Raw genomic sequence first — 20233 nt, 5'->3', positions numbered from 1 at the left:
ATGAAGCTTCTTCCTTCACCCAAGGCAGAAATGACCTCTCCTCTTCCCTATAAGGAATTTAGTTTACACCAAATACCACGGCAGTTCCTGACAGAGCTGGTGTTCATAAAATGAAAATCGTGATGACCACCCTCGGGCTTGAAACACTGTATGTTCACTGACTCATTTAATCCTCACTACAACCCCACGATGGAGGTACTATTAGTATACCCATTATACAGATGGACAAACCAAGGCACAGCAGTGCTGAGAACAGCGGAGCAAGCGTCAGTCCACAGTTTAAATCTGGCACACAGACATCAGAGCCCACACACATGCCTCTAAGTACCACAAGGAACAACTGCCTATTTACCTTTGTCACCCCCCTGTCCAGCCCAGGACCTGGCTCAGAGCAGGTGCTCTGTAACATTTGGTGGCCGCAGCACTCACAGGTGCCAAGCTGCCAATGCTCGCCGACCTCACTGTGCTGGGAGCCCCTGCAGGGTGAGTGAGGCACAGAGGCCGGCTCAGAGGGGTCCTAGGTTAAGGAGGCCAAACATCTCCGCTGGCCTGTAGATCCGCACTGTCCTCAGTGCCAGACTAAGGCTGAAAGAGGCGGGGCAGCACCTCTTCAGGATGACTGATGGTCAGTGATTAACCCATCCATTGTGGTCACAACAGGGTGGTAGGGGAGGCCAGAGTAGCGTGGGGAGGGAAGCAGGCCAGAGCATCAAAGTTCAAGTGCAAGGGACTCAGGAACCCCTAGCTCAATTGTTCACACCCATTTAACAGATGAAGAAACTGAGGCCCAGGAGTTGGAATGACTTGCCTGAAGCTGAAGAGCACAGCAAAGGCTTACGAAGGCACCAGCATTTTCTGAGCCTCTTCTTCTCACCCTGCAGGCTGACCTGGACGTGCCCCCCTGGAAATTTTGATAATTAGCTTCATGCAGCCCAGTAACCAAGAGGCCTGAACTCTCGGGTGATCCCAGCAGAGCAAAATGTGCCCTCAGAAAGCTCAGCTGGGTGGCTGTGCCCAGCCAGCCACAAGCCCTACAAAGAGAACTGAGAGAGAAGTTGGGAGAAGGCCAACTGCTAATTGTGGAAAATAAATCAGAGACATCTAAACCACCCCGTCGAAGAAGGGCCAGTTGCACGTAGATGTGTTTCCTTTTGTGCGCTTGCTCGCCAAGCTTAATGGTTAATTGAAAGCCATGAGTTATATAAGTTTCTTAGACACCAAAGAAGGAGTTGAATGAGCTCTTAAAAAGAACCCACTTGCCAAGCAGTTTTTGGAATGAGGAGGGTCTCAGGAGAGCAGGTGGCTGAGTAGCACAGCTGACCTCAGGAGGGCAATGAGAACAAAGCTGTACCTCAGAGACAGCTCTCTGGGGCTGCAAGCACGTCATTCCTGGGTTTTTAGAGCATGAGGGTGTGTGTTCAAGTTTCTGACTCTTCACTACATACATCAGAAGTCAGAAGTGATTCCGTTATATTGATCTCTCAGTTTAATAAGACAAACCTTCCCGGTCTCTGACCCTGAGCTAATTAAGGGCAGAGCTATCTCCCCCTGAGACTGGGGACCCTGAGGTCGGGGCCATGTCTCCTCTCAGACTGGGTCTGAGATGCATGCCTCCATAAGACTAAGGTCTCCCTGAAAATGGGGACTGTTTTCTTTTTCTTCAGACTAGGGGCTCTCTGAGGCAGGGGACTGGTCTCTCCATTAAATCAACCCCCACTGCTACTAACCAACTTGGGTTGAAGAACTGGGTCTTGGTGGGAAAACCTCAGGGTACACCCAGGTGATAGGAGTGGGAGGGGTTAAGAAAAGCCTGGCTGACTACAGCTAGCAGGGACCCCTTTCTCATCAGCCACCCCCCCATCCGCTGTCAAGACTTGGTTTGGCCTTTAATGGGTTCCAGCTGACCTCTGGGCCTCCTCGTTCTGACCTTCAGGTGACCATGCCCTGGAAGGACCCCAACATGGCACCTCCAGCCGCCGGAGCCAGGGAGGGCTGGCATCCGGGTGACATGGGACATAGGGAGGGATGATGCCGGGGCCTTGGTTTCCCTATTGACTCCCTCTGGAGGCCTGCAGTGGCATGATGGGGTTGCCCAGCACACTTGGGAAAGAGGCCTCCATATAGCCTCCAGCCTAGGCAGCAACCCATGGCTACACCAGCTTCTCCTTGGCTGTGAGCCATCCCTGGCAGTCTGCGGGAGCAGAGGCAGCAAACCCCTTCCCACAAGCTGAGGAGAGCAGGGCACCAACTGCAGGGCCGGCCAGCTGCAGGGGCCCAGTGCAGGAGCCTCCAGCCCGGTCTAGAGACGGAGGCTGAATCTCACACCTGGAAAAGGCCCTGATCTGATCTCCCAAACACTGTCTCCTCCTGCCCTCCACACCCTTCCCGCCCACTCTCCGAGATGCTGGTGCCTTTCTCATTTATACCCTTGTCTCTCACCCAGGCCTCCTTTCAGCATCCTCGGGACTTTCAGGACTCAGCTCACACGTCACCTCTCTGAGACACTCCCTGGCTCTACCAGATGGGTTCTCCTCGGCACCTTCATCACCACAGTCATCCCCCTGTCTTTCCCTGTTTCTTCTTTGGCTGGACAAGCAAACACAAAGGACAGCTGGGCTGTATTCTGTTCCTCTGTGTATTCCCAACACCCTGCACCATGCCTGGCACATAGAAGGTGCCCATGTTAGTGTTTCCAAAGATGGATCCAACCAGGAGTTAAATAAAATCACTCAGACCCTAACAACCAATACTCGCTGGTCCAAGCTTTTCCTGAGGTCCCACCGACTATTCCCTGACAGGCCTAGGAGGTTCATCACCTGCTGCCATGACTGGCACCAGAAGTCCCCCAGGTCCAGCCACAAAGGGCATCACTGACATGCCGGGCACCTTGAGGTGCCAAAGCTGTGCAGTGGGGCATGGTAAAGAGGTGGAAATGTGTCTCCCTCTACTCCATGCCCATGAAGAGAATCCAAAAACAGAGCTGCTTGTGCCTGGCATCTTACAGAAGTTTAGGAGCCAATGTACAGTGGACTGGTGTTTAACAAATATTCATTCCACCCTTTGCTAGGTGCCTTCCTAGACTGCAGACACAGGGAAGTTTTTTAAACTACTTTTCCCAGTACCCTTCTCTGTTAGGATTCAATATTTAGCGTCGGGCTTAATCGGTCAGATGCCCTTGCATGAGATCTGCAAGACTGTGCTTCTGCAGCTCCTGCTGCTTTCCGGGAAAAGCAGGAAGGGTGCCACTGGTTGTTGTTGTTGCTGCTGCTGTTTTGCTGCAGGGCTGACACTGGAGATCAAGAAGTGAGGCCCAGTGGCAGCTGCCCCAGGACAGTACTGCATGGGGTCCCGGAGCTGGTGCCCTCATGATTACCAAACAGGCCACAACTTCCTTGTGGCCCAGTTCTGCCATGTGGCTTTGAGAGCTGTTTCTGAAAGCTCAACCTCAAGCCTACATCTTTGGGCCTCCCAATAGTTCATACTCTGCGATAGATTCCTTCCTTTCAACTCAGAAGAGTGGATTGGGTCCTCTGTGCTCTGCAATGGAGCCCTGATGCACAGTGCTTTTTATTCTACTCCCAGCTCTCGCTTTCTCCCCCCACCCCGACCCCCATACATGAGTCTACCAGAAAGCCGGACCAGAGCAAGCCCAGTGACAATCTCAGCCCAGCTTACGACTGCCCTTGCCCTTTGACAGGGAAGCCCCGTCACTGGGCCAAGATTATCTCTCAACTCTCTTCCCTTTGGATGAGTTTTGTTCCGGTATTTCCTTGGTCCCTTAGATCCCAATCCAGGGTGGTAAATACATTTTCATTTCCTCCGTCAACTCCAATCAGCTAGTAGTGATAGCCTGGACCAGTGTGTGAGAAACTGTGAGACTGCTTCTGGGCTCGGAAGGAGTGCGCACTGCGATCGGCAGGTGACGCCGCCACGGCGCAGGAGTGGGCACTGACAGTGTGCACACTCACGTATTCGAGGGAGCAGTGGAGGAAGGGGCTTTCTGCTTAAGCCCAACACAGGCCCCCCAGCCAGGCACGCCCCAGGCCGCTCCCCAGCCCTGCTTCCAGCCCTGCTGACACGGCCGCCGATTTCCCCAACTCAGCCTTTTCCTGTTGACCCATTTTACCAACAATCCCTAATGCTTCCTGATTCCTATCCCCAACTTAATCCCTCTCGCACACTAGCTCTCACGCTTACCAGGGTTCTGGCCTCAGAACTTTACCTCGAGAAAGAGCTGGAGCTGGAATGGGCTGATTTCTTGAACTAAAGTAGGCCCACACCTCCTCCAGGAAGAGCCTTGACCTCTAGGTTCCCCAAAACCGCATCCTCATGTGTCTCGGTGCCTAGTCAGTGCCGGGCACTTGGGAAGTGCTCGATAAACCCGTGGATCAGTGAAAGAATACCAGGATTACTCAGGAGTGACCTCACCAACCACTGGCTTCCCTTTTCCATTCTCACCTCTGCCCATTCCCGTACTCAGACACCTTCGCTAATACTGACATCTGGCTCCCGCATCTCCAAGAAGACTGCATCCCCCCTGAGTCATCATTGCACCCTGGTCCGGCCTGCTGCAGAGGCTAGCTACTGTGGGACGGAAAACTGTGCCCTTTGGGGGCCACTAGCCTCCCTTTTGAGGGAAGAGAAGCAAGGTAGAGGCCAGGATGGGTGATAAGTCATTTTCCCGGAAGGCGAACAGCCCCTGAGCCCACCCCACAGCACCCCACTCTGGGCTCTAGCTCACCAGCCACACTGCTTCCTCTAAAGAGAAACAGATGGTGTGGTTAATTGGGGTGTTGTAGCAGGCTCTGGTCCTCGTTAAGGCCAAGGGTAGGGACAATGAGTGATTTATCGGGTCATAAACAGCAGCTCAACAGGGGCCAGTGCTCGCAGCCCCCAAGGATTGAGGAAGCAGTGGACAGAGGCCGCTGGTCTTGGGCTGTGGGGTCAGGCTGGAGCTCAGAAGGAAGCTCCTCTTCTCTTGCTGATTCTGGGCTCTGAGCCAGGCAGCCTGGGACAGGCAGAGCCCAGCGACAGCTCTGGGAGGCTCCAGATGCTCACAGCTGGAGAAAGTGTACATAGACCTGGGGATAGAACAGGGTGGTGGGGGCAACCACACAGAAGCAGAGGTGCACAGGGGAGGCTGGGTAGGGCTGCTGGAGTCTGGGAGACGCCAAGAGGTGCAGTGGGGCCTGTCTCTTTCCACCAGAGCCCAAGAGGCCCATGTAGACAACCATGCCCCAGAACACCCCAGAGAGGGGGCGAATGAAAAGGCTAGCCAGTCACTCTCTCTGGGGGCCCCATGCCAGAGACAGGGGGTGATTCAGATCCATGCTGCCTTAATTCAAGCCCCAGCCCTGCCAATCACTGACTGTGTAACTTGGGTAGCTTTCTTAACCCCTCTCTGCCTCAGTTTTCCCACCTGTAAAATGAAATAACATTGCCTCGTGAGAACTGCATTAGTTAATGGACTCAGAATAGTGTTTGGCACATAGTGCTATTTGGTTTAGGTTATTATTTCTAAGATGAGACTCCCTGTGAGCTGGAGAGGAGAGAGGGAGTGAGGAGAGGTATTCTTGCCCTTCCCATCAGCGGCGGCAGCAGCCTCTGGGAAGCTCCTCCTTGCACATCTATTATTCCCAACCTCTGCAACTGCTCCCTCATCCAGCCAGGATCCCCAAGTGGTGGGAGGGACAAGAGGCCCGACCCTGCCTGGAGACTGTATGAGCCAGCTGCATTAAGACAGTCTGGGTAAATAACCAGAATGAGCACGGTTTATCGGGTACCTTCTATGTGCCAGGTCTGATACTGGTGCTTTACCTGCACTTGTCTGTTTAATCTTCAAGGTAGGTCCCCTGCACAGATGAGAACACCAAGGTTTCCAGAGGAAGTGTCCAAAGCCACCCAGAAGGCAGGAGGAGCTAAAGTCGGGACTCAAGACTTCCTGCCCCCAGAATCTGAGCTCTTCCCTCCAAAGTGGAGAGGGATCCTCAGCCATTCATGTCACAAACACTGAGGAACTTTTCAAAATGCAGTCTTCAGATCCTTTCAGACTTTGAGACTCAGGGTCTCTGTGAGTGGGACCCAAGAGTCTATATTTAAATATAACAGCTGCTTTGGATCTTCTCAGGCCCCACGCAGCCCCTGTCTCAGGAGGCAGGACCCCAGAGGAAGAAAAGGGAGCCAGAGCACAGCATCTGCACTGGTTATTTCTGGGGGGATGGAAGCATCTCTGCCTCTGAACCCCTGTCATCCCAAGATCCCTCAGTTGCTCGCTCCTGGAACTGAGGCCTAAAGAGGCAGAAGGCCCCAGAAGGCAAGACAACTCGTCTGCAAAGTGTTGGAGTGAGAGGTTCAAGGCATGGAGGCTGAGAGGAGCAACACGGCCGCAGGCCACCTCCTGTCCATTGCAGGGGTACAAGTGGGATGCAGAGGGGACTGCCACCTTGGACAGAGCCCAGGATCCCCATCTACTCAGTTTAAGGAGGGTGGTTCTTTAAGACTTGCCCCCCTGCCTGCGGCACAAGAGGAACTGTCTCCCCACTCTGGCTCCTCTAAACACCCCGGACCTGATGGTAGAGTTAGCCTGGGCTCCCTGCGCTGCAGGGGCAACAGACGCTGGTCTTCAGTGAGGAGTGGAAAGCGATCAGCACACATCACATCATGCTTGGCACGGACCCCGGTGGTGGGCACCCTGCCGCCGTGCAGGCCGGCCTTCTCCCTGCAGAGCCTTTGTCAGTGGAAGAGAGGCTGCCAGGGGGGTCGGCGCCCACCAGGAATGGCCCAACCTTGGGAAGGCCCCTTACCACCAGCCCCCATCCTAAAGCCCTGTCTTTCCTGGGCCTGGTTTGTAATTCTTTTATATTTATGTGACCATTTACTTTCAGTGTCTCCTCTTCCAGGCTCTGTGAGACAGGACTGAGTCCTCAGAGTCCCCCAGTGTGTGTTCTGAGCACCTGGCACATTTGCTGAATAAATGAATGAATGAATGAATGAATGCACGAACAGACAAACTTGAATGAAAAATGCCACATTCCTGTCCATACCCTTGCTCCTAACACAACCCATAGGTGCTCAGTACTCAGACATGGCAGGAGGCAAAGTAAAAGGAAACACTTCTGACAGAGCTGGGAACTCAAGGTCAACCCCAGGGCAATTCCGCAGCAGTTAATCAAGGAAGACTTCCTGGTGGAGATGAGCAGGGAGCAGGGGCTTCAAGTTTCACATCTTTCTTCCTATTCACCACCTGTTTCCGGCAGGAACTCCCAGAGGGCAGAGGTCATGTCTGGGTCTCAGGGCCTTCCCCAGCACACCGCCATGGCAGCCGCCTGCACGTGACCTTTCCAACTGTCTACTGCCAGCTGTGACTCACAGCTCCTGAGCCTTTCCTCTTGGCTAGAGATGGGGAGCACATATTACAGTAAAATTACTAACCGCATGTCACAGCTGTGACCACACTTACGTGCAGAGCACCCCCCCCAGACCCCAATGCCAAAGCAATGATCTCACCTTTAGGGGTCAGCAGCAAACAAGGACTGGCCACCCCAAAGGCAAGTGAATGGCCTGCCTGAAAAGCCCAGAGTCTGGTCCTGTCCCCTCAGAGCTAGTTGCACACCCTATCCCCCTTCCCACAAGCGGCCCAGCTTGGGTAGGGACTCAGTCCCTCCTGCCCCTCCCCAGCCAGAGTGAGCAGAAGGGAGAAAGGGGAAGTGGTGGAGGTGGCCTATCCCTGCTGCTGGGTCCAGGATACTCATGCTGGGGAAAGTGGCATCTGAGGATGTGGCTACAGTGGCCAGCTACTGGTGCCAGCAGAAATCCCCAGCCCGTCAGTTGACCCTGTTCATACGTGCTCACTGACCAAGCACTGAGTAAGTGCTGAGGAGATACCTGTGGAGTGAGGTCATACCCCTGCTTGCCCTCTTCTAGACAGGCCACTCCTGGGACCCAGACCATTCTCGTTCCTCCTGTCAGACCCCGAGGACCCAGGGCATCTACTCCTATAGGGAAGCTCAACAGGAAAGAAAGGAACACATAGGAATTGGACTCCCAATACAGCTGGGTGCTCTTAGGAAAGTTACCCACCTTCTCTGGGCCTCAATCTCCTCAACCATAAAATGAGACTAAGACTAGATGCCTTGCGTGCTGCCATGAGAATAGATGAGTGCAGCAGCCTAGAGCTGCAGTGGGTAGACAGCAGCCAATGGCAGCCATTCTTGGCGTTGTGCTACTGCCATTAACAGATTAGTATCAGGGAAGAACTGAGGCTTCAGAGAAGGGAGAGAACCCAAGTGCTTGAGGAAGAAAGTTGGGAAGGCCCCATCTACACAATGTCAACTGCAAACTATAGGGCACAAGGGCCTTGTGGCAGACATGATCTCCCAACATCCATTTGTCCCTTCTTCCCCATTTGCAGTCAGATGTCCTCATAGAAAGACTATTGCCCAGCTTCCCTTGCAGCTAAGTGTGGCAGGGTAACTGCATTCGCCAATGGGATATAAGTAATGTGTGTAATTTCCAGGAAGTTTCTTTAAAAGGAAGGAGCAAAAAAAAAAAGGAAGGAGCATGTCCTTGTTCAACTCTTTTTCCTCCTTCCTGCTGGCTGGAGCTCCAGCAGCCAACTTGAGCAATGATGCAGCCTTGGAAATGAAAACTACACCCAGCAGATAAATAAGAAAGAAGGAGACTGGGTCCCTGACAGCATGTAGTTGTCAAACCAGCCCAGGGATTTACCTCTAGTCTTTGAGTACATGAGCAAAAAACACATGTCTAGCTTGTGTAAGCCAAACTTAACTCTGATATAAGCCCCTCAAAACCCATGTGTGGCTGGGTGGGGTGAGTCACAGAGGGTACCTGGAAAGAAGACATCCCCTGGAGAAGCCTTCCTTCCATATGCCCTGCAAGGCCAGGAGGGGCCTGTGGGAAAGACTAAGCTCCAGGAGGAGCTGGGGAACCATCTCACCAGTTGTCATGAGAATTCAGGGAGACAAGCCTTGTGATGTGCTTCTCACAGGGAGTGGCCCAGTGCAAGTGCTCAGGAAACATCCCTGTTCACTATCGCTGATGCTGAAATCCTGCCCTGAGTGTAAGAAACCAAATGCTGCCACTGGCTGGCCTGCGGTGCGAGTTTAGGAAAAGAACTCTGGGCTCCTGACCCCAGAACTGCAGACCTAGTCCTTGGAGACGCTAAAGATCAAGTAACATCAACGCCCTGGGAGAGCCGCACCTTCCACCCTATCAGGATCCTGAGGGCACAGGTAGGGGATGAGACCAGTTGGGAGACCTGGTAGGTGGGGGTGGCCAAGGTGTAGCCTGCTGTCCCACTGTGGTCAGGCCAGGCCTTTGGCAGGTCCATGTTTCATCACAAGAAGCTGGCAAGAGGCCAGAGAGAGCAGCAGAGGCCACACGGAGGGCAAACACAGGCCTGAGGGGCAGGGTAAGGGATCAGCCTGTCCTTCCTGGGGAGGGGAAGGGGAGGGGAGGGGAGGGGGGGGAGGGGAGGGGAGGGAGGGGAGGGGAGGGGAGGGGAGGGGAGGGAAGGGAAGGGAAGGGAAGGGAAGGGAAGGGAAGGGAAGGGAAGGGAAGGGAAGGGAAGGGAAGGGAAGGGAAGGGAAGGGAAGGGAATACCCGGGGTTGACCTCAGTGCGATTGCTGGTGGTCAGATGAGCTAATGCACAGGGACACCCTTCCTAAAACTCCCCGGAAAATGCAGGTGGTTACTTATGAGCGAGGCTGCTGTGAAAGGTGAGACAGGACTTTATGAGGGGAACTGAGGCTGCCATGTCTCCTTGGACAGCAAACAAGAAAAAAATAATTTTAAAGTCACCATAATTCCAGGTGCTGTGAGGTCATTCTGGTTGCCCACAAGATGAGCTCTGACGTGGAGGGAAGCCGCGACAGAGTCGGGAACAAAACGGCCTGCAACTCTGAGTGCGGCCTCCAACCAGGGGCAATCCCTCCCAGACCCTGCTCCCAGCTCCACAGAATCAGACCGGGGCAAAGGCACGATTCTGGGCATGGGCCTGGGACTCATACAGAGGTGAGTGTGAAGCCACCTTGGACAAAATTACCTAATTGCTCTGAGTCTTTGTTTCTTCTGTTTAAAGAGCAGAAAACCAGAGCTGGGCTCAGAGGGCCCCTGGGAAGATTGATTCAGTGGCTGCCAGCTGAGAGCCTGGCACCCAGGACGGGTTCCATAAATATTCTCTAGTGAGCTGCTATTTTTCTCCTCTCCGGGCAGGGATTGAACTGTCAGTGTCTCTGAATTCTTTTTAAGTCTAGAATTCCTTGATTCCACAATCCTATGACTCTCCGAGTCTGACTCTGGGACCTGAGGACGGGAGGCGACTTGGCAGCAGAGCTCTGCCCCACGCAGCCCCGGCCCGGCACCTGCCGGCCCTGCCAGCAGCCGCGTCGGCTTACTTCCACAAGTGGGCTTCGCCCTGCCCATCACGTACCCCAGCCCCGTGGCAGCCCCGTGGCCACAGGTGGCCTGCCAGCCGTCCCTGACCCCCGCATCATGCCCTCACCTGTTGTCAGAGAGCAGCACGAGCCCCTCGGCTGATGTTCTCACACCTACGGTCCCCTGACAGTGTCACATGCTGTGGAAGTTGGCAGGGCCAGAGGGGCCACAGATGCCAACACAAATACCATTCCTGTGGAGGGAAAAGAGCCCATGAGGTTATTTTTAACCTGTTGATCAGAGGCCACAGCTCTGGCCCTGGGTGGCCTGGGGCCGGGGTCTCTGAGAGGTAAGGGAGCCGTCAGCCTCACCTCAATGACTCCCAAGGGCATTGGGCTGCAGGGACTCCAGCCCCCACCCCACTTTGACAGAGAAGGAGAGAGGGAGGCGCAGATCAGGACATGCCCCATCTTGTCCATTGGTCTCAACTGGGGTTACGTGCTCAGCCAGGAAGGGCAATGGTGCTGTGAATCACTGAATATTGAACTTGGAGGTGGGTCTTCTCCAGTCCCTGCATGGCACAGCTAAGGAAACTGAGTCTTAAGAGAAGAAGCCCAAGGTTATACCACTGGTCAGCACCGGCTCCCTCTTCCATTGTCCACCTCCTGACCTCAAATCTAGCATGGACTTTTCCATAACTCTCAAGGCCACACCGGGGAGGTCACTTTGCCCCAGCTCCTCTGCCCTCTTCTCAGTCTGTCCAACGTGGTGGACTGAGCCCATGACAACCCCAAGATGAGACCCCAGGCCCTGGCTTACCCTCCAAGGACTTCCCAGGGGCCCAAGCAGTGCCCCTGGGGGCCAGCAGCAGGGGCCGGTGCAGTGGGTAGCACCATAGTGGCTAGAGGCCCAGGCGAGGACGTGCAGGCCAGGGCGTGCCTGCGTGGGGTGAGCAGGACAGAGCCTCTGCCAAGAGCCTGTTGCCGGCTGCTGCTGAGTCTGTGTTTGCCAGAGGGAGGGGCGCGGGCAGCAAGCAGACAATGGACCCCACAGCCTAGCCTCTCGGCCTTGGCCCCTTGAGCTGAGCAGGCAGCTGCTGACCCAAGCAGCGGAGGTGGCTCCGCTGGCCTCTCACGTAGTCCACGTCCTGCCTGCTGGGCGGCCCTTATCACCTGGTACGTGCCAGGAGCCCACAGGCTCACACTGCAGTGGAGAGGGAACTAGAGGCCTGCGATGGACGGCACCGGCGGCCAGTAAGGCTTCCCACTCCTCCCCGGCTCCCAGAGAGGGGCCCCGAGCAGGCCCTGTGTACCTTTCGGGGGATATTCCATCCCCAGAGAGACCTTAGCTCCATCTTGCCAAGTCCTGTCTCTCAACTACTCTTCTCCTCTTAGACTGAGAAGCTTGCGGTGGGAGAGAAGGAAGAGGCTTGATGCTTGCTCTGAGTCACCAGCTCACAAATACCCGTTGTACTTCAATATGAAAAGTACTATGACATTATAGCCATTTAATACACAGGGGAACGGAGGCACAGAGAGGTTGCATAAGTTACCCACAATCACACAGCTGGTAGAGACAGAGGCAGGCTTCAGATCCAGGCAGGCGAGTCAAGAAGCGAAGCGCTGCCCGACAGAGCACAGAGGGAGCGGGGGCGGGACTGGGCAGTGCTCGCCTGCTGACCCTCCTGCTGACCCTCGGAACAGCAGTGTGCAGTCTGACCGACATGGGCTCAGCGGTGACTTCTTACTCTTAGCCAAGTGAAGTCCTTCTCTGGTCCAGTGTTTCCTTGTCTATAAGGTGGGCACAGTGATGTCATCAGGCAGGAGCAGGAAGACGGCCAGAAAGACGGGGACTGCCCCTCGCCTAGCAGAGCGCAAAGCGTCCTTCCATGGAGTGGTTAGAACGTGCTCTGTCTGGTCAGTTGAATCCACCACCCCAGCCTCCACTGCCATGGGCCAAACCCACAGGGCAGCTCCACTCCCTGACCCTTGGGCTCTGCCGCAGGCCACCAGCGCACTTAGCCAGGTAGCTCTGGTGGCTTGGCCGGCTCAAGCACCATCGTTTAACCCTGGGTCCCCCGTGTCCACCCCCAGGAAGACTGCCAGTGCTTGCACTGGCGCCAGGAGGACAGTCCGAGGGCAGAGGCCTGTCTCCCCATCAGACTGGAGGGTCTGAGGAAGACAGGAAAGGTGACAGCACACGAGTGCTCGGTGTCACCCAAGCCGGGGCGCCCTGAGAGCAGAGGCTGAGTCTGCCATCTCACTGGGACTCCCCCGAGGTGGTGGGTGCCCCTGAGGGGGGCAGGCCTCCTTCCTCTCCGGGTCAGACGGGGGCCTCCGTGAGGGCTGCATCTGGCCCATGGAGAGGCTGAAGTCCGCCACAGTCCCCTCTCTCGTCCCGTTCAGCCACCTCCCCAGTCTTCGAGGCATTCCTGTGTCTGCTGTGGTGCCTCCTGGGGTCACTTTCAGTGGCCGGGGAGGCAGCAGATCCCCAGCATCTCTGACGTGGCTGGCGACCCAGCCCCCGGCCTTTCTCCCCCACGCTGCTCAGCAAACACCTCCGCTTTCCTTCCTCTGCGGCGTCTCTGCCCGTCTCCCCGGCTTTCTGGCCGGGCTGGCTCCCCCCTGCCCTCCCGCCCGCAGTCCAAACCCTCCAATAGATCGTGAGGCGGGAGTGTGTCGCACGTGGGGCTTCATTTCATCTTCACAAGCCTAGGATACAGATCGGGAGTGCCATCCCTGTTGGATAGGTGAGGAAACTGGGGCCGTGCTCACAGAGCTTGTAGAGACAGAGTCGGATCCGAACCCAGGCAGGCTGAGGTCGAGGAACTGCTCAGGGTCACACAGCTCCTGGGGAGCGGGATGGGGCTGGAAGCAGCGCCTGACTCTGCACATGCGCCGGCCAGCTAGCCCAGCAGGGAGGAAGGCTTGCTCAGCCTCTGCACTCAGGGAGCCCCAGCCTGGGGCGTCTGGTCCGAAGGAGCTCCTGCTTGAGCAGTGCTGTGCCCTTGTGCGCTGTCCCCTTCCACATCTTCCTTTAGACCCTCTATCCCAATGGGGAGAAGTAGCCTGAGCTCTGTTTCTGAGGCCAGTGCACCCAGGAGCATGCAGGCTTCAGTGAAGGTGGGAACATGTAACTGTGGGGAGGCCCTGTCCTCACTTCCTCAGGACCACTCTCCTGGGGGGAGAGGTCTCCTCACTGTAAGGAAAGAGAATCCCCCAGAAGTGCTTTCTGAGAGGCTGTAAGACAGAGAGGGTAGAGGGAGACAGAAGTGCCATCACATCTGTTCTGTGGGTGGCTGGGCTTGCTGCCCCGGACAGCTGGGCCACATCTGGCTTCCAGACATCCACTTCTTGCTCCGTGATTCACTGTGTGCGAGGACGTGCTTGGAGCAGCCCGAGGTCTCCCACACGCATGCACGCTCCCACTGCACAGGGAGGGCAGCCCGGCTGGGAGTCGATAAGCGCCCCTGCTTCTCCTGCCCCCAGGCCCCACTGTTGCCTCTCACACGGCCACAGGCAATGGGAGGAGGGGCTCCAGGCGACCCTTGAGTCACCATGACTCAGTCTCCACTCCGGAGCCTTCACACTCAGGCTCAGCAGGCTTTATGCTAACACAATGAGCAGGTGAGGAGTCAGCAGGGAGGAAGCAGCAGACCAGCCAGGAGGTCTGATGCCCCCCACACAACCCTTCCTAGGGAAGGGAACCTCCAGGAGAGCTGAGGATGGATGGGGCTGGGGAGGGAAAATAACTTTCCAAGGAGGGAGGAAATAGGGAGCACATGGCATTTCCCCATCAAGTTGGGGCTCCTTGAGGACAGGGCTGGGTCTCCCCTCAGACTGGGATTTCTATAAGGACAGGGGCTGTGTCTTTCCCATCAAAATAGATCTGATCCAAATCCCCTTTAGATCTAGAACAGATGGTTCATCCATCATCTATATCATTCGGGGTTTGCAGACTGATCTGAGTCAGGAGGAATCAACTTCTTCAGCAAAACCCCATCCTGAGAAAGGACAATTACACACACTGACAGGGACCCCCCCCAATTGCTGAGCAACCCCCTCGGTTCATCCACTCACCCCTCTGGGTGGTCCCTCCCACAGTCTAGCCCCAGTCTCTCATGCTAGCTGAATCATCTACCAGGCAGGATGGACCCACGGGATTTGTATGCAGAGTCTGCCGGGGCCTGGTGGGGCGGAGAGAGCTAGCATTCTTGGCATCAGTCTCTCACATTTGGCCACCCTCAGCTGGAGGGGTCTGCAGGCCCGGTGCCCCCCAGATCCACCACTGAGCATGGGAACGGGCAGATGATCCTGGGCCCTGTGGCCTGGGGAGGCCAAGCTAGGCGGGCTCTTGCTTCCGTGAGTCCAAATCAGCACAAGAAGTGGGTCCCAAACCCTATCAGTTCATCCTTATCCTGAACCCTAGCCCCACCCTGGGATTAGAGGACAGGGTGGCCTCCTACTCCAATGGGTCACCAAGAGGGTGCAGCCCCACCTGGAGTAGATGCACCTGGTGGTGAAGGAGGCAGGAAATGTTTTGGGCGGGCCTGGGAGTCCTTCCCCACATCCTTAATCACCTGTCCACATCAGGAGCTGGGCTCTCCCCAGACTTCTCCCCCAAACCCCCTGTCTCCTCCATACCTCCCACTCTCCTTTCAGAGACTCAAACCACAGGGACATGCAGCGCCAGGGCTGGTGTGACCACAGTGGAAGCAAAGACTCCTGGGCCCTCCTTGTTCCACTGACAACCCCACCTCCAGGCAGGGTCAGAGGGTGCCTCCCCACCCAGCACTGAGAATTGGGCATCACCATGGCCAACGTGCCCTGAGATATCAACCCACCACACAGATGTGGGGACTGAGGCCTTTGGCTATTGCAGAGCTAGGGAAGATGCAGCCCTGGAGTGAGCCAGCCAGTCTGGCAGGCGCTCGCTCTGCCTGAGTCAGGGTGGCCCCTCTCCTGGTCAGACTGTGAGCTCCCTGAGGTCAGGGGCTCGTCTCCAGCTTCCTGAAAGGAATTTGCTGAGAGGGTGCAGGCTAAGTGCCCAGCCTGAACTGTTCCTGGGGGTCGGGGTTGGGGGTCAGGCAGGAAGCCTCCAATCTCTACAATGGAGTCTCCTCACTCGTGTTTCCTGCCCTAGTCCTAGAGAACGCACACAGTTCAGGAGAGTCACCCGATCCCTCCCTGTTTCCTTTGCTGGCTGCAGGAGCTCACCTCTAGGGCCCTTCTTGCAAGCCACAAGCCCTCTCCACTTGGTTCCTGGTAGCTCTGGACTCCTGGTGCCTTGAAAAGGGAGGGTCTGGGCTAGGCAGGCTTCCGGATGCACAGGCAGATGTGCATCCAGGCCAGAACAGGCCACCCGGAGAAGTCCCAGAGCCCGGTGCAAGAGCCCTCTCCCCCAAGCTGGCAGAAGAGCTGACGGAAGCCAATGTGCCTTCCTCTGCCTCTGAGCCCAGCCGCTGGCTGTGCTAGCTCCAGTTGAGCTAGTACGCCCTCTTCTCCCAAACCCCACCCTGGTGTCATCCCTCTTTCAAGCACAGTCCTTGCTCCAGCCAGATGTCTAAGCACAGACTTGTCCCCAAGAAAACCATGCCCTACCTGCTAGTTTCTGCTCATCCTGACTTCTCTCCCTCCTCTCCCAACAAGAGCCAACTCTCCCCAGGCTCCTGGGCTCACCACACTCTGCAGAGCTCTGACCCGCATGGAGAGCCAGCAAGGGGCAACAAGCGTCCCAGCGTCTCTAATAACCTAGCGTGCCTCTGCACCTAAACCACTCCCCTATCTGTCCAATCGCCAGCCTCTGCCACCTCTCTGGAGGCGCGTTCATCAGGTCTGCTTCCCACCGTGTAGCGAGGATATGGCCTCGCTCTTATCGGATGCCAAGACTTGCTGCAACCAGACTCTGCAGCACAAAGAGTTGCCATCGAGCCCAGCCCTCAAGTTCATAGTCTGTAATCTAGAGGGAGGTTCCCGCAGAACCTGGCGGCTTCAATCATTTCCCTACTTTACACACCCCGTTTTGGGCAGGTAGCTTTTCTTGAACGTTTTTTTTTAAACTATGGTAAATTACATAGAACATAAAAGTCACCATTTTAAGTGCACATTTCACTGAAAATTCACCGTCTTAACCATTTGTAAGTGGCATTAAGTAAATGACACTTGTGGGACCATCACCCTCATTCATCTCCAGTAGTTCTGTCTTTCCTCAGCTGAAAGTCTATGCTTTTTAAACAGTAACTCCTCATTCCCCTTCCCCCCAGCCGCTGGTAACCACCATTCCACCTTCTGTTTCTCTGAATTCGGTGCCTCATCACAGCGGAGTCATGTATTTGTCTTTGTGTGACTGGCTGATTCACTGAGCATGTCTTCAATATTCGGCCATGCAGTCTCACGTTGGAATTTCCTTCCTTTACAAGGCTGAATAATACTCCCCTGCTGGCACCAACCATTTTTTGTCTTTTTGGGTAGTTTGTTGATTAACCACTTTTTTAAAAAGATTTTTTAAATTTATTTTTAGAGAGAGGGGAAGGGAGGGAGAAAGGGAGGGAGAGCAGCATTGATGTGAGAGAGACACATCGACTGGTCAGCTCTCGGACGCACCCAGACCACGATGAACCCACAGCCTGGGCGAGTGCCCTGACCAGGAATCAAACCCCCAGACTTTTGTCTTTTGGGACCACACCCAACTAAGCCTCACTGGTCAGGGTCCCCCTTTTTTATTTTTAAGAAAATCGCAGTAATATATTTTCAGGGTAAAGAAGTCTGAAGAGTTCAGAAGTGAATAAAGTGAAAAGTCAAAGTTCAGCTCGGCCCCACCTCATTCTGCTCATGAATCTCAAATCTTCCAAGCAGAGGGCAGGTAGATTTATCCATATTTTTTATACAAATTATGACACCCCTCACCAGGACTTCTGAACTGTGATCTATCAGAACCTTCCAGAGCGAGTGTTAAAAAAGGCTGCCGGGCCCCAGCCCATGGTTCCCGACCCAGGTATTTCTGAAGCCACCCAAGATTCCGAGTGTCCCGCTGGCTCTGCAGGAGGCTGGTGTTGCCCGGAGGGTGTACACGTTTTTGACTAGCAGCGTCAAAGTCCTGCCATGCGCTTTTCTGCTTAGTGAATCTCAAGGCACAAAGATGGACTTCATTCTTGCCCTGGCAGAGGGTCTCCGTTGGTTGCAGCCTCATCCTGTGCACCAACAATGTGCCCTGACTCAATCCTCAGTCAGGGCGCAAACCTAGGCTGCAGGTTCGCTCCCTGGTTCGGCGTGTAAGAGAGGCAACGGATCAGTGTTTCTCTCACATAGATGTTTTTCCTCTCTGTGTGTGTCTCTCTCCTCCTCTCTCTTAAAAAAAATCAATAAACATATTCTCAAGTAAGGATTAGAAATAAATAAACAAACAAACAAATAAATAAATAAATAAATAAATAAATAAGACGGACCTCATGCCTGTTCATCACTGCACGCTACTCTCATGTTCAGACAACCTGTAACTCAGCTAAATCAGTCTCCCTTCAATGGACTTGACATTGCTTCCACTTTTTCAGATTTGGAAGTAGTATTGCAGTGAACACACTGGTACATATAGTTTAAACAAGTTTGTGAATTCATTCTTCTCATGTGTGAGTGCTTGGGGCCCCCCGTCCCAGGCGCGATTGTCTGCCCACCGATTCCCAGGATGCCTATGTCCACAAAGGGAGGGGCTGCCCGCGTGGCTGTCGCCGAGCAGATCAGGGAGAAGAGGCCCTCACCAGGGCTTCACCTGGGTTTCTCACATTCTGACTGAGGTGGGCATTTTCGCCTGTTTGTTAGCCCTTCTGTTTGTTCCCCTTTTCTGTTTGTGAGCTTTGCCCAGTTTTCTATTTGCTCTTCTTTTCCTTATTGTCTTGTAAAAACTCATCTGTCATATATATAGAAAATATTTTTCCTGGTTTGTTATTTGCCTTTAGATTTAGGGTATTACATTTGTACACAGCCAATTTTTTAAAAAAGCTTTCCGTTCGTGACTACTATGTTCTGGGTCATAGTTTCTTCAATCCAAGACTATATATTTAAAAATTATTGTGTTAATGTCTTCTTTCAGTAAGCTAATGAGTTTTTTACATTTAAATATTTGACCCATCTGGAACTTATTTCAGACTAAGGAATGAAGTGAAGAACTGGCTCTATTTATTTTCCTGAACAACTAGCCAGTTGTCCACTTTGATTGACTAACTCTTCTTCTCTCCTCTGACCTAAAATGTCTTTTTTTCATATATTTAATTTTCATTTGCCACGGGCGTGTGTCTGTGCTCTCTTCTGTCGTCCCTTTGATCTGTCTGTCTGTTCTTGTGCCAACGCCCGACTGTTTTACTAGTGGAACTTTATGCGACATTTTAGTAGCTCTGGCTGTCCCTTAGAATGCCACTCTTTCAGAATTTTTCAAGCTCTTTTTGCATGTTTATTTCTCCAGATGAATTTTAATATAATTTGTCAAGTTCAAAAAGATCTTGTTTTTCACATCCTCCAACAGATGTCACCTTCCGATCCCTCGTCCCGCAGCAGGACAGGGACACGCTGAGAAGAACGAGGGGGGGTGATGGTCCCCTGAGGCAGGCAGACTGATGACAGTGGAAGGGACCGCTAATGGGGAGACAGCGGATAAAGTGATGAAGAACCATGAAAAGTAGACACAAGAACTATGAAAATGTAGCCACGATGGCATGGAGCTTTAGTGTGGGGAAAAATGAAATCTTGGGTTTTCACTGTGTTACAACTGGGACTCTTGTAACCATAACAACTCTGAGTCATAAGACTCACATGTTCTGTAACCTCTGATTAAGAAGGCAGGAAAGTGTGTAATATCCACTAGTGATTTCCACCTAAAATATCTCTCTTTAAAATCTTGGATATTAATGTCTGGAGAACTAGCGTGAAATGTTTCATTCTTGTATGATGACGGAAGTGTGACGTATCACTGGGTTCCTGAAACCCACCTCCAAATTCCAAGGAGCCGTCAGCTCTGGGATTTGAATTCACTCTGTCCGTGATACACGGCTTAGGGAAGTGCCCCCAGCCTTTTACCCAGTCCACATATAATAAAAATAAAATAAAATAACGATTTAGCTCTTGCTGAGCATCTGCCTTCAACACATGAGTCATGTTACAAGCAGACTACATTATACTCCTCAACTAGGCGGATGCTGTACTCCCAGCAGACAGAAAACTCAGGCTCAGAGATATCAAACTCAAGCAAGTTCAAGTTAATATGTGACAAAGAACCCTCAGCCCCCTTCACCCCCCATCCATATGCCACTGACCAGTCCCCTTCAACTCACTTGCGTTGCCACCACAGGAGGTGCAAAGCACAACCAGTTCTATTCAGACACCCCTTGGCAAGGCCTTGCACCTGCCTTATGCACAGCCCGCACAGCCCGCACAGCCAGGAGATGCTTCATCCCATGCTCCCGAGTGGCGGGTGGGGGTGGGGGTGGCGGCGGTGAGTGGCGGTGGCTCAGAGGATGAGGAGGGCGAGGGAATCAACTCATTTCAGCATCCAGTCATCATGAAGCACCTACTACGGGCAAATGAGCGTGCTATTGGGGTGGAAGATGTAAAAGGTCTGGGTAGAGGTGTGGCTCGTTGCAAGGGGAACATAACGAAGTGGCAGAGTCTGGGAGGAGCGAGAGCCCCAACACGGAGCATCCCCAACCTACGAGCGCATACAAGCCGCGCGCTCCAGAGCCAGGAGCTGGCACGCGCTCAGGGCCCCGCACCTCGCGCACGCGCGCACGCAGCCGCTCCCCCCTCCCGCGCGGCTCCGGCTCCCGCGCGCGCGCACTTGAGGCCTCCCTTG

The 20233-nt window shown here is 54.1% G+C and overlaps 1 long non-coding RNA gene across 1 annotated transcript in view; it reads right to left on the bottom strand.

Annotated features, from left to right (window-relative positions):
• The window catches only part of LOC128627923 (uncharacterized), a 41415-nt gene extending 30140 nt beyond the window's left edge, over positions 1-11275 (bottom strand). Inside the window, exons 1-2 of the long non-coding RNA XR_008392217.1 lie at positions 11216-11275; positions 10524-10649 (exon numbers count right to left, since the gene is read on the bottom strand). This is a non-coding gene — a long non-coding RNA (uncharacterized LOC128627923). The remainder of the gene's footprint in view (positions 1-10523; positions 10650-11215) is intronic.
• Positions 11276-20233: the final 8958 nt, after the last annotated feature.

Source organism: Artibeus jamaicensis, unplaced genomic scaffold, assembly GCF_021234435.1.
Source record: "Artibeus jamaicensis isolate MK-2021 breed Jamaican fruit bat unplaced genomic scaffold, CSHL_Jam_final contig_484, whole genome shotgun sequence".
Lineage (NCBI taxonomy): Eukaryota > Metazoa > Chordata > Mammalia > Chiroptera > Phyllostomidae > Artibeus > Artibeus jamaicensis.
This window is presented reverse-complemented; position numbering and strand designations above follow the sequence as displayed.